The sequence below is a fragment of the Anopheles darlingi genome, chromosome 3, assembly GCF_943734745.1.
Source record: "Anopheles darlingi chromosome 3, idAnoDarlMG_H_01, whole genome shotgun sequence".
NCBI lineage: Eukaryota > Metazoa > Arthropoda > Insecta > Diptera > Culicidae > Anopheles > Anopheles darlingi.
In genome coordinates this window covers 3,197,501-3,212,500 of record NC_064875.1, presented here as the reverse complement: position 1 = coordinate 3,212,500, position 15,000 = coordinate 3,197,501, and the positions used below count along the sequence as shown (strand labels likewise).

Sequence of the window (15,000 nt, the reverse complement as noted above, 5' to 3'; positions counted from 1 at the left end):
TTTCCGATGCTTTGTATCCAGTGCCGGTGGACCGACACAAAGCCGGAAGTAAGCATTAAGCGGCTTTCCACGTGGCACTCGGTCTACGTCGGGCGACGATTTGTCCAAAAAAGCTGCTACACAACTCCCGATATTACGCCCTGGCTTCCCCCTGGCAGCAGGTCTTACCGAACACCGAGAACTCATTTTCATACGCCAGCGAGCGACGTCGACGGGTAGCCGTGGAGATATGTAGTTAAGCAGCCTGCAAGCTTGGGCTGGGAGTGCTGGCGAAACTTCATTCAAGACCAGAGAGTTGGAGCAGAAGGCGCGATTGGGCGGAAAAACAGTTCCTTCTACGGCAGTTGAGCAACGGGCTGTATTCCAACACACAGAGACAGTTTGCTCGCTTCATGCGGGATTGCCTAGCGTCGCAGACAAGGCGCAGACCTTCGTCTAACTTCTTCCCGAACTGAAACCATCACGATTTGCACATAAAGGATATCAATAAAATATCCAGGAACTGGTGGCATGCCGAGAGGCAGTGGCAGGGCAGAGAGCAAAGCACGGACTGCAAAGCGTTGCTGACAGTCCAGAGCCAACGACGAAACAACGCCTTGCCCGTGAACGAACCACTAACAAGGCGTCGTTTGAAAATTATCCATAAAAGTGGTGAAGTGACTCCGCTCGCTCCGTACCACCACCCGAAGGCGGTCTAGCAGACGACAGGCGGTGGTGTGAGGCGTTGAAGAAAATTGGCGCCAACCGGATAAAGTGTCTCGTGTCCCCTCACCAACGTGCTTTCCCGTTCCAGCAGATTGCTCTCGCTCACATCGCAGCGCTATACACCATATAGCGCATGCTGGTAGCTCTGCATCTTACGACCGTCTCCTGTTAGGATGGCGAAGGGAACAAAACTGGAACAACTGCCTGCTAAATATGACATCACTGGCACAAGCAGGAGATAAGGGACCGAGAGGGAATGGATGATACACTTTTCCGCTGCCTTGCTAGGGCGACGCGTATCCTGCTATGGAACTAGTTCAGTAGGAGCAAACTCCAGTTCGGGCTGATAAGTCAATAACCGGCACCATTTTATCCTTGGATTAAAAACAAAGGATTTAAAGTGACTTCAAGCGACAAATACGCTTGACATTGCTTTGTTCAGAACTCCAGCCCTAGAAAAAGATTTAGCACAGCACAATCAACCGCACAAAGTTATATCATACTGCATGTCCCAGCACTAAGTGACGGATTACCAAGAATGTTAGAGTGACAGCTTAGCACCGGTACACTACCGTAGTACACTTCGATGGTACCGGTTCGACTTCGGTGAAAAGTGTTGTACCAGTGACAGTTGTAGTAGGAGTAAAGGAGAATCAAACACCAACCTAACAGTAAACCAACGAAGCGATAACAGCAATACGCTTTTATCGCTAAAGTGAATGTGAAGCGAAGGCGATTGTTCTATTTGCTAGTGCCACTTAGCTACGTGATCAGTTTCGATTGTTGGCAAGTGCATTGGCATCAATCTTCGTGCTGGGGAGCTGGAGGGATTCCATTAGATGGTAAATGGCGGAGACATTCGGTATATTTTGCGACGTTCCTGACGTCACGAAGCTGGCGGGTGAACAGCTTCAACTCCCTCGAGCCTTTCTTGTACCAAAAAGCAACGTTTGCTTCTGGAATAAAGCAGGAGCGAGTAAATGGACCGTTTCTCCTAGTAATGAGGTTATGGGTAACGCAAACATACCGATTGCCGATGCAAGCACAATGTTGCATCAGGAACGAGTTTTCGTTCTCGACGTTTCTTCCTTTCGTCTTGTGCAACCGGCAGGATCCGCCGAACCGGCAGCACCAGGAGCAGCAGCGGCAGCTGTACCAGCAGTCACTGAATGGAAGAAAATCTCATTTAACGCATTGGTTGCTACGATGCTGCGCCACTAGACAGCATGTAAAAGAGAAACTCTTTTTGGGTCCGTCGCCCTGCAGGTCAGTTGCAGCGTGCTGCTGCTGCTGCTGCTTTATAAGAATTCGGCCGATGGTTCCCCCGTGGCCAGTTGGTGAAGTGATTCCATTTCGCTCAGCTTTGCCATTTATCACATTCATTGCTTGGAAGAAATTGCATCATGTCTTTGTGCTTTGTGCTATTGCATTTTTGATTTACAACACGCGAGCGAGCGGAAGACGTAGGAGAACTCGTCGAAACGGGCACCATGCAGCAAGCAAGGAACCGTTGAATGGAAAGGGCCACGGAATGTATTTTCAATGGAACATCATTCTTGTACCGGCTGTACAAGATGCAGCTATTGAATGATATGTGTCTTTTGGAATGGTAGGCATGGGAACCAAGGGATAAGCGGGGTTTGCTTTGCTTGCATTTTCCTTTTTCTGGATCTTCATGAATCTGTATCGCTGTGTGCAGTACCGGTTCAAAGGTTTCAGGGGAAAGCATTCTTCAGGAAGTTTTTGATACGAATTGTGTACGAGTTCATAGCACCGCTTGATCACATCTTGCTGGAAGACTCAGAGTTTGTGAGTAAAAAGAGCAACAAAATCCAAGAAGCAAACAAGAAAACTCTAGCGAATTGCGAAACGAAAACAACACCATCCCAGGATAGGACTTCCATCAGGCGTTCCATCACGTCCGTCGCTCAACCCATCCATCAAACGTACGGGGTGCCTAAGGGAGCGGTTAGATGAGGCAAACAAGATAGAATTCTTATATAATTCGATCCTTTTTATCATCTTTCCGCCTCCGTGGAAGCCGTGCCTACCGGTAACACTAGATACCTAGCGGCACAATGAGCGAAGTGTGTGTTGGTCCGTGAGGCCGGAGGTGACGCGTAACCCATTTCCCAGCCAGATTCAGTGCCCCAGCACCATCATTCCCAACCATATCCGTTTCGATTCCATCATCTTCACGACCACGGCGGCCATAGCGTGCGGAAGCACGGCGTCCTCCGATAGGGCAGTGCCAAGGTGCACGACGGGGCCCCTTCACTCGATGATAGAGTTTCGATTTCGAGTCACCGGCACGCACCCGAAGGCGATGAAGCCAGCAGTCCTGGCCCGGCACCGGTACACGGTACTGCTGGGTTTCGCAACGCCCGAAGACCGAGGCGAAGATGATCTTGTAATTTGAGCCGAGAATGAGTGGGAACCGGTGATGGCCCCAAGGAACACCGGCGTTCGGCCGCGGGATTGGTTGGTATGAGACGTGAAAACGGGATCGCTCTCTCTTTCTCTCTCTCCCACGATCCGTCAATGCAATTAGAAGAAAGTGTGAAAGATTCGATCAAAGTGCGAGGCCAGAGGGCGCCAAAGGTTGGTTCGCTGGGGTAAAGGGCTGCTGGAAATAGCAGTCCTACCGCTGTTCCTTTGCATTGCAGTTGCAGTTCAGCCCTTCCTGAGGCGAAGAAGGTGATGAATGATGGGTTGCTCGAATGTCGAAAGCTTTTCACACTGCACTAGCGTCCGATGCCATGATTTGCATCATTAAATGGCTTCCCAGTCATTAAGACTGAAAGAGAAGTAGTAAAAAGTTGAGTTTTATTGTTTCAAGTTTCCATGCTTTTACTGCGCATAGGATGAACTCGTGAGGGCGAGAAAAAGATATTTAACTTATGGGCATTTAAAAGTTTATGCATTTTTTTAGAACTAAGCTTTATTAACTAAGAAAATTTAAAATATAAAATTACACTGTTATAAAAACACAATGAAACGAAACATATTTGATACTCAATTAAGTATTAATCCAAACGGATAATTAAAAAAAAATAAAAAGAAATTTACAATCTTACACATACTCAAATTGGAAGAAGATCAACTGGGAGCAATTCCTGAGTTACACAAAAATGTACTGCCCTTACATACCGGGTCAACATTTCATTTCGGAAACTAGGGAACACCTTGCGTCACACCTCACGACTTCACAACTCTTTCATCCACTTCACCCCTATAAGCATACCCCGTTTTCCCTTATCGTGACCTACATTCTAATGCTTATTTTTATTTCTTTCTTTCTCTTTCTCTCTCTCTAGGTACGTATCATCTAACGACATAGAATTCTCATACCGCGCTAGACCGCGTCATATCAGGAACAACCGCAGTGGGTTGCGTTTGGCGTCTTAATCATAACAAATCCACCGATGGGCGAACCGTGTATCGATCGGTATCGCGTAAATGATGCTGCCATTCTGGCGGTCTATCGGCGAATCGTAACGTTTAAAGAACACATTCGTTGCTCTGCACGTGTTCCCTCAATCGAAGTCTGATCGGCGACGATGGACCGATGCCCCCGCCCCCCTGGGTAACTTCATCATCCATTAATATAATATTACGTTTTCACACTCTCTGGTGCATTGCACTGGCAGGGCGATGCGGTGGACTCCAGATGGAGTCAATGCCGGCTTACGCGTCTGGAGAATGTTTACGTCTGACGTGGGAACAATATGGTCGCTCGGGGAAAAGCGGACTGACGCGAGGGATTTAGCCTGGCCAGTGAATGAAGAAACATTCCATCCACCTTCCAGACACACACGCACACACGCACACACGAACCAGGACCACTGGTCTATGGCAGGAGCAGTTTATTTGTTTGTACACATGTTGCACTGGTGCTCCTCTGGGGAGGTCCACCGTCTATCTCTGTGTACATTATGCTGCCACTCGGGGGCCCCAGGCCGCTGATGATGATGCTGATGATGATGATAGGGAACGAACGATCGCGACTGTAAACGCATCAATCTTTCAACGGCCACCGGTACTGAGAGAAGTTTTAATATTTTCGCTTTTCTTTCATTTCTGCCTTTCGGTGAAAGCATCGGGTTGTGGGCTGCGGCTGCCGGTTCGGTGGACAGAAATTGCCTAATCGATCGATCGATCGCACCACGCGGACAAATGGATTTTCGGCGATGAAAAGGCAACCAAACAAATATACAATCCTCGCGCCTCCCGATTGAAGCCGATTGCGTTCAAGCATGGATGGATGGATGGAAATATGGAGTCTCCCGCTAGGCATGACTCGCGGGGTGCCATGCTTTTAGAAGTTTCGTAGAAAAATCTTCGGAAAAATGGTTTCCGTTAATGGTTTCGCGAAAATCGTGATGAAGCGAGAGCACGCTCCCTCACCATCCACTGGTGTTTCGCCCATTCGCCCGGTGGGCATTATCTTACGGCGAACGTTTTCGATCGCTTTCCTTTTTCACTTCCTCCTGCTCCTCCTGGCAGGCTGTCGTACGAGCAAATGGCAAGATAAAATGGAAACCATCGCGGTGGCGGGCGAAATAGAATTGATGTCCTAATGCTGCGCCCGCCAGTCAATCCTCACAGTTGGATTGATTTGTTGGATTGAATTAATTTCGTTTCATCGTGTTCGGTTCCAATTTTTCCATCAATTTTCCTTTCGGGAAACTGTTTTTGATTGCTGGCTTTGGGCGTTTTAACATCGCACCCTGCGGTGGTTGTTGCTGTTGCTCAATTTTTTATTTTTCTCTTCAACTTGTGGTCCACGCGGTTCATATGACACAGCGAAGCGATGATTCGGTTTCGATCGAGCGAAGAGAGGTTTTTGTTTTTCACGGATACTGCTGGCCGTTGAAGAAAAGTTCCAAATTAGTTTTCCCACCCCAAATCCGGGCTTCTCAACTTCGTAATCCAATCGTCGCCCTTATGGAAAGCCTGGGAAGACTGAGCAGAAAGGTCGCCAAAGTGGCGATTGTGTATTGTGGTACCTGTTGGATTATATTTATTTGGATTGGACTTTTGCAAAACTTCTAGAGGCGGGGGAGGGAAGGATATAACTTAATTTGCAATAAAATACAACCGGAAACTGCACAAGGCAAGATTGCTTTTCTCCCATACAATTTACGTTCTATCAATTGGTTGAAATTATAGATTCAATTACAATGATAGATCGAATTGCAGAATGCTATATAAACAGACGTTTGGTGTCCTCTGGCAATGTAATCAAAACATTGCTATTGATTTTGCTTCATTGCGTGGACGAATTGTATCGGAGAATAATCTTAAATCAAAAATATTTATTCATAAGCTACCGTAGAAGGCACTGGTCAGAGTTCCCAGAAAGGACCGTAGTAAACATAGGTTAACGTCAGGCCTATGCATTACTAATCGATCAGAGTAGTCTTGGTACGACCATCGAACAAAGTGGTAGAATCCTTAGTCGCTGTTGAATATTTGGCGAGCACTCGTAGTGGAGTAGAAGTGTTTGACCAGAAAAAAACCTGAAGACCCTTCGTGAATGTGTGCTTGAGAATATCACTCGAGACAGTTTTATACAGAAAAAAGGACACCTGAGAGCCGAAGGGGAAACCTTATTCCCCCACTAGAAGATATACCGTTGAATGTGGTACGTACGATGCCTTGAATACTCAATCATCACCTACAGTTCCGCGGGCACCCATTAGGGTTCCATTTTCCAAAACGTTGAAGGCCCTTAGCAAAACATCCATAGCTGCTGCTGCTGCTGGCCCCCTTAGGAGCCATAGTTCTCCCTTAATAAAAACAGAAAATCGATTTCACCGCGCCGGCACGACTTTCGCCCGATATTATCCACCCGAAACGATGGCAAAACGATGCGGTTGACCACATTTTGGCTCAAGTTTTTTGAGGAGGTAATTTTCGATCACCTCGAACGGTTTTGCCGGCCGGCCGGTCAGACACCGGGCATATTTCTCTCCCGCTTTATAATGTCGGCGCATGCCACACCAACATCCGCGACAGAGAATACCGGCCTCCCGACGAAACCGGTTCTCATCGTTTTATCCTGACACACGGACGCGGCCGGTGGGATGAAATCGGCAAACCGGTTGCGCCATGATCATTCTCATTCATGAGCCTCACCGAGAAAACCGTCTCAGTGGAGGGAACTTCGGTTCTACTTGACGATAGCGTGTTATCATAAACGAATTGACCACCAGCAGTGCCCTTGCTTGATCTTAAAGAAGGTCACGTTATTGCTCCAACGCTCAAAACGTTAAAATTCCGACCAACACGTTTAGTGATGCGGAGCAGGTTTGGGTGTTGCTGCGAATCGACTGTCGAAGAACGACAATCGGTTTACAGGTTGTTACGGCTGGGGAACACAGCCAAACACTTGGCCAGAACAAAAAAAAAATAAATAAAAGAAGACACCAAAGACACACTTACGCACGGCTCAATCGAATGCTCATCGCGTTGTCTCCTCAATGCCAAGGTTGTGTACCGAGGCTTGCTGGCCTGAGGATATCGGATTTCTGTCAGATCCTCACACTTGCACCTGTCAGCACTTTCCACCGCCCTCCTCCGGGGGGGAATCGAGGGTTGTCGATTGCTTCGATGCTTCACACGCTCACACGGCGCTGCTTACCTCGTTTTCTGCTTCATTTTCTTCCGGTTCTTCCTTCACACCACCCTCTAGCAGCCATATCGTCGTCGGCCTGCTGGTTCTTATGTTTTGTTTTCTGTTTCTGGCTTTCTTACCAATTTGTTCTGTCAACCCTGTCCGCTGTCACACCACAGCAATGCCGGGACTGCTAGGTTGTTTGTCGCAGCATAGCACGTCGACGAGCCAAGCAAGCCATAACCTCAAAAATAAATAATGTACCGAGCACGAACCGAATAAATCTCCTCAACCCTCGGTGATTCGGAACCGGGGGTTCTCCGAGGTTTGGCACAAACGAAATTGATGAGTGGGAAATTGTTTCACGCAATCAGATTACCAGTCAGGTGGTACTCGAGCTGGTGACAATACAACGGCATAATTTATGCATCCGTGAGCGTATCACCGAACCTATTGGTTCGCTATTGGGATCGAATAAAAGTTCCGAAAGGGCTACCTGGCGGAGGATGCACGTTTCAACGAGCTCTTCGAAAGGAATTCCCACGGCAGGGAATCGAAAAGGTACGGCACTTGCTCTTGCCTACCGAAGTAGTTCCTTTCCTCTGTAGTGGTCCAAGTTTGGGGTACTTCGGTCCCAAAAATGTTACCTTTACGAGTATCACCGATCCTAGCACGACGAGCAGTAAGTTTGCTAACGCATTTCGACGCTTTTTCGGAGTTGCCGGTTCGTGCTGGGCGCCACCGTGCACAGCAGCGTGGACGAGTTGAAAATAAAACTGTTTATCACTTGCGTTATCTATTTTTACCCGTCCGCAGCTGTGGCAGACCGGTCTGGTACCGCCGGTCCGTCACCGGCTTGCTGCGGAATGCCACGGGTTAGGCCACGCAGGTGATGGCAGCAGCTCGGTAGCGCAGGTTGACGCCGGAATGCTCAACCGGTATCGCGACGGACGGACAGGCGCGGCGGACGGATTGCCCAAGAATTTACTCAAGAGCTCGTACGTGTCAACGATGATGGTTTGGCCGGCTTGCTGGCTGGCTGGCTGGCAGGCTGGTGCGAGGGATGAACTTTGTTTATGTTTCCCTAATGCACGAGCGTCGCGTCTCTTTTATACAAACTTGGCATACGGTTAGTGATGGATTTTGGGAAATGCGGGAAAACTTCTCCCCATAATGGGGCAGATTAGTAACAAATTAACTTTTAATTGAACTAACTCAGTTTGGCGACGCTACATGTTGAGAGTTGAGTAGTGATGGCGGTGGCGTCAAGAGTAGGATGCCTTCATATGAAAGTAATTTGAAATTCTTAAACATAGACATTAGTTAAGACGTGAGCTTATCCTAAACAGATTATAGATTGTCCACGTCCGTTTTGAAACATCGTACGTCTCGGATCCATAATTAGGTGCCAACAATTAGCACCAGCTGGGACTATTCTCTGTCACGAGCCCATCCGGCGGACTTGGCTTCATTATATTCCACATTTTTGGGATGCTACACAAAACCGCCAGACAACGGATTCATAAATATTCAGCATCAATTCCGAAAACGGCATCGGTTTCGATCAATTCCGGACTTCGAGTTCGAAAACAAACCCACGGAAGGAACCGAAAGAAAGGAGCGAAAATATGACAAATCGTTTACACCGTAAGCGCAACCAGATTCCTCGTGTTCCAACAAACCTCCGAGGGGCTCCTCGGACTCACGTGAAGAGCGCCACGCTCCAAATTGAAACAGGTCGGGTGTATTCGGTGCCGACCTTACCACACGAGATTCCACCTGCTACCTTGCGACGTGTGGGGAAGACCAACCAGTTGGGTTGGAAAAGGCCGTCGTTGGGCAGTCCGCGCGCAGAAGCGTTTAATCATTTGCTAATGAAGTTTTCCACCTCGGACACGGATTATACCCGAAGTAGTTCCGGCGTAGTTTAGGACGGAGGAAAGATTGTCATCGGACCAGGTTGGCTGGTTTACCGTCTGGCAAACTTTGCACGCTCTTGCTGACCGGCTGGCCGAGTTGAAATGTAATGTGGACGGTCTTGAGTGCTGAGCGAGTGGCGCCAGCAGGGCCGTCTGGATCCACCGGACTCGCCAGGCAGCGTGGCGGTGAATGGGGAATGTGAACCGGCGAATGGCATCGCTAATGAACTCCAGCATGCCGGGTGTAGCGGAGAGCATATTAATACGTCGTTCTGAATATGAATCTGTCATCCATGTTATTCAATTCATTAGCCTACGCTTTAAGGCACAGGTTTTTGAGACGCTCAACTTATGAGCTCATCGCTTTTTCTAGCCAACAACTGTAGCCAACAACTGTGGAAAGTTTGAACATACTTTCGAAATTTCTCTTCAGCAACACCAATAGTGTTGAAAGCGAGCGTTTCGATTTATGCTTTTTTTTCCTTAGTCTTGTATAACGATTTGATAATAAGTTTTCATAATATTATTCCAATATTGCAAGAAATAAAAGATCCATACTTCAGTCTGTTTCTCCTCATGGGCGTGATGGTTCTCTTTGTGTAGGCTTCAACACATGGCCACTACCATCCTTGGATACTGCACTCAAACTTCAACCGTGAGTGTGAAGTGCGTATGCGCTGGACACCTTCTCGTGCGCTGAAGGGGTCACGGTTAACCATGACTCCCTACCGGTCATGGACGGCCACCGACTGCTTCAGCCTGTTGACAGTGCATCACTAATTTATGCTAATAATCCCAGTTAAAGCCAGCCGGCACTAAGGCACATGTCCGATCGATTACGGAGCTCCACGAGGCCTCGAGATTCACGGCCGACCCGCCCTTTGGTACTAGAGATGAATGATTCTTGTGGAGCGCTCAACGCCACAGCGGCGGCGGCGGCTCTTTGGTTGTACCAGTCACGATTGCTTGTTTGGCACCGATTTGTGCGTAGGGCTTGGGCAATCTGGCAAGATAACCAAGCATACGCATCAATGCCGTGTGGCCTTTCCGTCATGTGTCGAGGTGTGTGATTGGCGCCAATCCGTGCCTGGTTAAATGATAAGTGACGCTCATTGTTTGTCTTATCTCGCTGGCCATGAGGGTTAGATTGTCACCTACGTGCTACATGATTTAGTATCGACAATACACTATGCTATGTAACTCAGAGCGCCCTCCACAATCTCTCTCTCTCTCGATGAACAAATCATTTTAGAGATGAAATCCCAAGCTAACGATGTTATGTCTGGGATCGACTCTCGTTCCGTCAATCGGCCTCGCTAAGTCTGGCAGCAAGTGAAACGTTTGTCACGATTAACCGCACCCCTAATTGGTGAACAGGTTAACAGCTGTTTGTTTGGGGTGCACACCACAACGAGCCACCGGGCGATTCGAGTGCCAAAGCGGGGATTAACTTGCCCGCCTCGACCCAACCAGACCAGACCAGACCAGACCTGAACGTTCGATGTAAGCACATAATTCAATTGAGTCCGTCTTGGACGTCTACCAGTTCCACCACCGTTCGTTTGGGCTACGTCACGAAACGTTTTGGCGCAAGAAGCGAAACGAAGCGAACGGCTCCCTTCGTATGATGCGGATTATTTTAAGCCCTGCACGTTTCATCCTCCCCTGTACCGCCCCGACGAAGATGATAATCTCCTTGGACGGACTACCTTTGCTTCCCTTCCCCCGGTATTACGTAACGTACCGGCCTTAGCCGGCCGTGTCAATCACTCTCCACGCCAACACGTGGTCCGCAATTTATGTTCATCAACCAGCCGCGCTAGCCGCGCGACCCAACTTTGGGACCGACTTTCGCCACTTCCGCAAACGAAATCAAAACGCAATTTTTGCTGAGCTCAGCTCGTTTGCCGATGCCCAGGATCTTCTGCGGCTATCGGGGCGGAAGTTGGGCTCTCTCTCTCTTGGCCCCGAGGGTCAATCTGATATTCGGAAATGAGTGCGTACCAGCAAAGCTGCTACAGGAGTTTTCCATTTTCAATTACACTTTCACTAACCGCAATTGATGGTTTTTGGTTGAGCCAAAAGTGTGATTGCTCCATTTATGGTTCGGACACCAAACGATGTCGTTCAGGTAATGAAATCCTCAACTTAAAGCCATTTTAATTCGGCCTTCTTCAGCAGTTTATGAGCACAAAATCGGTACAGCACTGTGGGTAAACGGACCGTCTGTCCGTAAGCAGCATCAGTCAACCGGGAATACCGGCGTGTGTGTGTGTGTACGTGTGTCGGTGGCTTGGGCGTTGATAGCGCCCAGGTCATCAGAATAATCTCATTAATTTAATGAATGTGAAAAATCACTTCAAATCAAATCGCAGCCCCGGTCGCCGGTCATCGTCTTCGGTGGTCCTTTCGTACGCTTGCACCTTGGCCGGGCGAGAAATCATCGGCTTCTCGGGGGTAATTTGAACATCCATCTTGCGCTCCCGTGGTGCCTGCCTCACCTGGTGCGTGCCAATGCTTATCTTGATTTCGTCGTCTCGACCCCCGACGTCAGCAATACCTACGACTATGTACGCGACGAACGAAAACGCCCGGGCCTGACTCATCGTTTTCGTTTTCGATGATTTTTGCTTCGCCCAAAAAGGCACACCCTTCCAGGAAGGTACAGGGGGAGTGATTGCGAATACGAGCGCGGCGGGATTTCGTGCGTTTTGTCAAAAGTTCAAAACAAGGAAATCACACTTAGGGGTCCGGGCTAATCTACCTAATGGAGCCGAAAGGACCGCCAATAAAGCATGCAAAGTGCAGCATAAATTTACCTAATGAAAACCAATGGCCGGGCGTATGTTTGGTGATGAAGGTGGCGTCTGCAGCCTCTCCCAGAGGAATTTAGCAAATGCAGACTGCGGTCCCTCATCAAAAGGAACAGCCTGACCATTGGTGAGTGAGATATGTTTTATTGATGTGACTTGCGGTGAAAGAGTTGAGCTGCTGGTCCTGTGCCCTGTTTGCAAAACGTTCTCTCGTTCGCCGTGCCCATCGGGTATCACAAGGGGTCAAACACATAACTGTGTAGCATAGAGGTACACACTTGGAGATCGGATTTTTTGCATTTCACAAAATCACACCCGTAGCCTTGCGCGTCCTCAAGAAACTCTGACCTGAATTCCGTTTCGCTCGAGCTATCGCGCAAGATCGCGCGTACCAGGCTAACCGAGAAGAGACGACGCAGAGCCGCTCGCAGGCTGCGACGCTTCAGGGTCGGCTACTGCACCTCGGGGCGTTTGGCCAATAGTGTTGCGGTTTGTGCAACTATTTTTAAACTTTTTTGTTCCCACAACTCGACCAGCTCGGCCCAGAGGTGAGTGTGAGGTCTTACCCTTGTCCCGATGGGATGCATTTGAAACCAACTGGGAGTGCATGATGGTTTGCGGCGCTGAAGCGCTGAAAACTCATCGCTTCTGAGCTGAAAGCCGAAAGCGAAACTAATTGGAACTGCTCGGTGCTAACTGGTTCTTCGGTTGGTTTCCTGTGCGGATGGGCTTCCCATTTTTGGCTGACTGACTTTTATTGAGGGGTCCTACGGGGGTCGAGTATTTCAAACTTTGGTCGTTCATTTGAATACACTCGTAACGATACAGCTAGAAGAGGTGTTCCATCATCCAGGCTACTCCTGTGGCTACTACTTTGTAGCGATGGAGATTTTGTGATGGAGAACTAAAGTCCGGAAACCAAAAAGCGAATAACTAGGACTCGCATATATAACATCAAATCGGTTAGCATAACCTCAACACGTCCGCTTCCTGGACCACGCTGTTGCAGTGGTCTAGCACTCATGACAATGAATATTAATTTGGTATTTCTGTTCAGGCCGATGGCTTCAGTTGCCATGGCAAAAAACACATCCCTAGCAAGACGCGAAACGGAAAGCAATTTCCCGGGGATTTTATGTGGGAAAACAATCAGCAGCGGAAACATCATCTCCAGGTCAGGGAGGGATAATATTTTCTCGCGTGCGATAGAAACCGAGACCCAAGACTCCGAGGTTCGCGAATTTTGATGAGCTATTATTAAGCACCGGATCCCCTGGAAGGATTTCAGGCTTCCCGCACCCCCGGGCAGCGATGTGGAGAGCGCGAGCGGTTTTGTTTTTACCAAGTATGCAATCAGCGTCACGCTACTACAATCACCGTTCACGCTGCGCGAGGGGCTTGGAAAATCTGAAATCCGCTTATCCGCGAACCGAGAATTGTCGTCCGGTCTGTCGGATATCCTCGGCCGTTTTTAATGAATATTAAAATTATAGTTTTGCATTTTGTGCTACGGTAGCGCGCGGGAACTGTGGTTGTGTGGCTGTGCGGTGGCGCTCGCTGCATGCATACCTGTCACTCGCATCGGCAGCATTAATTTGAGCCCATGGCAGGATGCTGCCGGTGGCCGGAAAGTTGAGATCGTTCTTTTGCGTCCTGTTCCACTGTTCCGATTCCACATAAAGGACACGGCAGTGCCGGCGAGGTGCGTGTGTGCGTACTCCATCCTTGCCGAGGTGTAAAGTGCCACCGTGATTGGAAGGCTGCTGCTGGGAGGTGAGTGTTTCTGATTTTTAATGAGCTGCTTCTCGGATGTATTAATACGATTTCGATTCCATTATCGAATCGGGAAAACGTGGAACACGCGGCAACACGTTTATGCCAATTCCATGTACCGTGTTCCACTGTAATTCGTTCACAAGATTAATAATTAATTTGAAGGGATTATGCTTGCTTCCATGTTTTAATTAATGGAAAAGATTAATCCCATAACAGAAGTCTGGTATTACGTGCAGTTTGTAATGAAAGCATCAACATGAAATCATATCATAGCCTACGCTCTCATAACACTACAAAGATAGAGCCAATCAATATTCTTCGGGTTCCATAACCCAATTTCTGAATCGCTACCACCTGCCTGGATAGTTAAATACTGGATAGCGAAAGCTTGCCAATTAATCCCTCGACAACACCCCAAACCCGATCGAAACGGCCACGCAATCGATCGGGCTTGAATATGAAATTAGTTCGCCTGTTCCCCATGATGGTGGAATTTGTTTCGCGTAACGTACTGACCGGCGTTGGCTTCATGCCAGAATGGTTAGTTCAATTCCATATCCGAACACAAAAAGGCTCCATTCCGAATCGAGAACCAAGAGCGCCATTTGCCACGATTAAATGCGCGATGAAAAATGGATAAATCATCCCGAGTCACCATTCTGCGCGGCGACCATACCCTAATGGATGTCATGTGCCCGTTGTCAATGGGTTGGCTGTGTCCGGAATTAAGGCATCCGGATGGTAAAGGGAAATGGTCTCATATGGTAGCGATGGTGGCTGCACATTCCCATATCGCCATGACATAAAAGTCAAAATAGAGATCCAAATGACAATTGGTGTAGAAGTCGTGACGGTTGACCCGCAGCGAAGACCCCCAATCGTGGTGCTGGTGGGAGCTGCCTTCTACTGCTCTATACGATGAGCTGCTCTGGCCATAAAGAGTTCGTTCAACCCAGAAGCAGCGCCCGATACGCAACGAAATTTCGCATTTTTGGCGTTGGCCACAACAAGTTTCGTTCGTCATCGTGTTCGTGCGTCCGGGACATTCATTTCACTTTGTCGCGCGACCTACCGATACAAGCGGGGGTCTACCCGGCCCTCCTATGGTGTCGGCCATGGCGCTCACATTAGTGTGCGCAGTAGGCGAGGTAGCATAATTGATTGCCAC

The 15,000-nt window shown here is 48.6% G+C and overlaps 1 long non-coding RNA gene across 2 annotated transcripts in view; it reads left to right on the top strand.

Moving 5' to 3' along the window:
• The window catches only part of LOC125953359 (uncharacterized), a 43,822-nt gene that overhangs the window by 12,239 nt on the left and 16,583 nt on the right, over nt 1–15,000 (top strand). The window contains exon 3 of one of the 2 annotated variants that reach the window (XR_007468955.1): nt 4,023–9,622. The exons of the other annotated variant lie outside the window; for it this stretch is intronic. This is a non-coding gene — a long non-coding RNA (uncharacterized LOC125953359). Of the gene's footprint in view, nt 1–4,022; nt 9,623–15,000 lie in introns of those variants that run through there. 2 annotated transcript variants of the gene reach the window in all.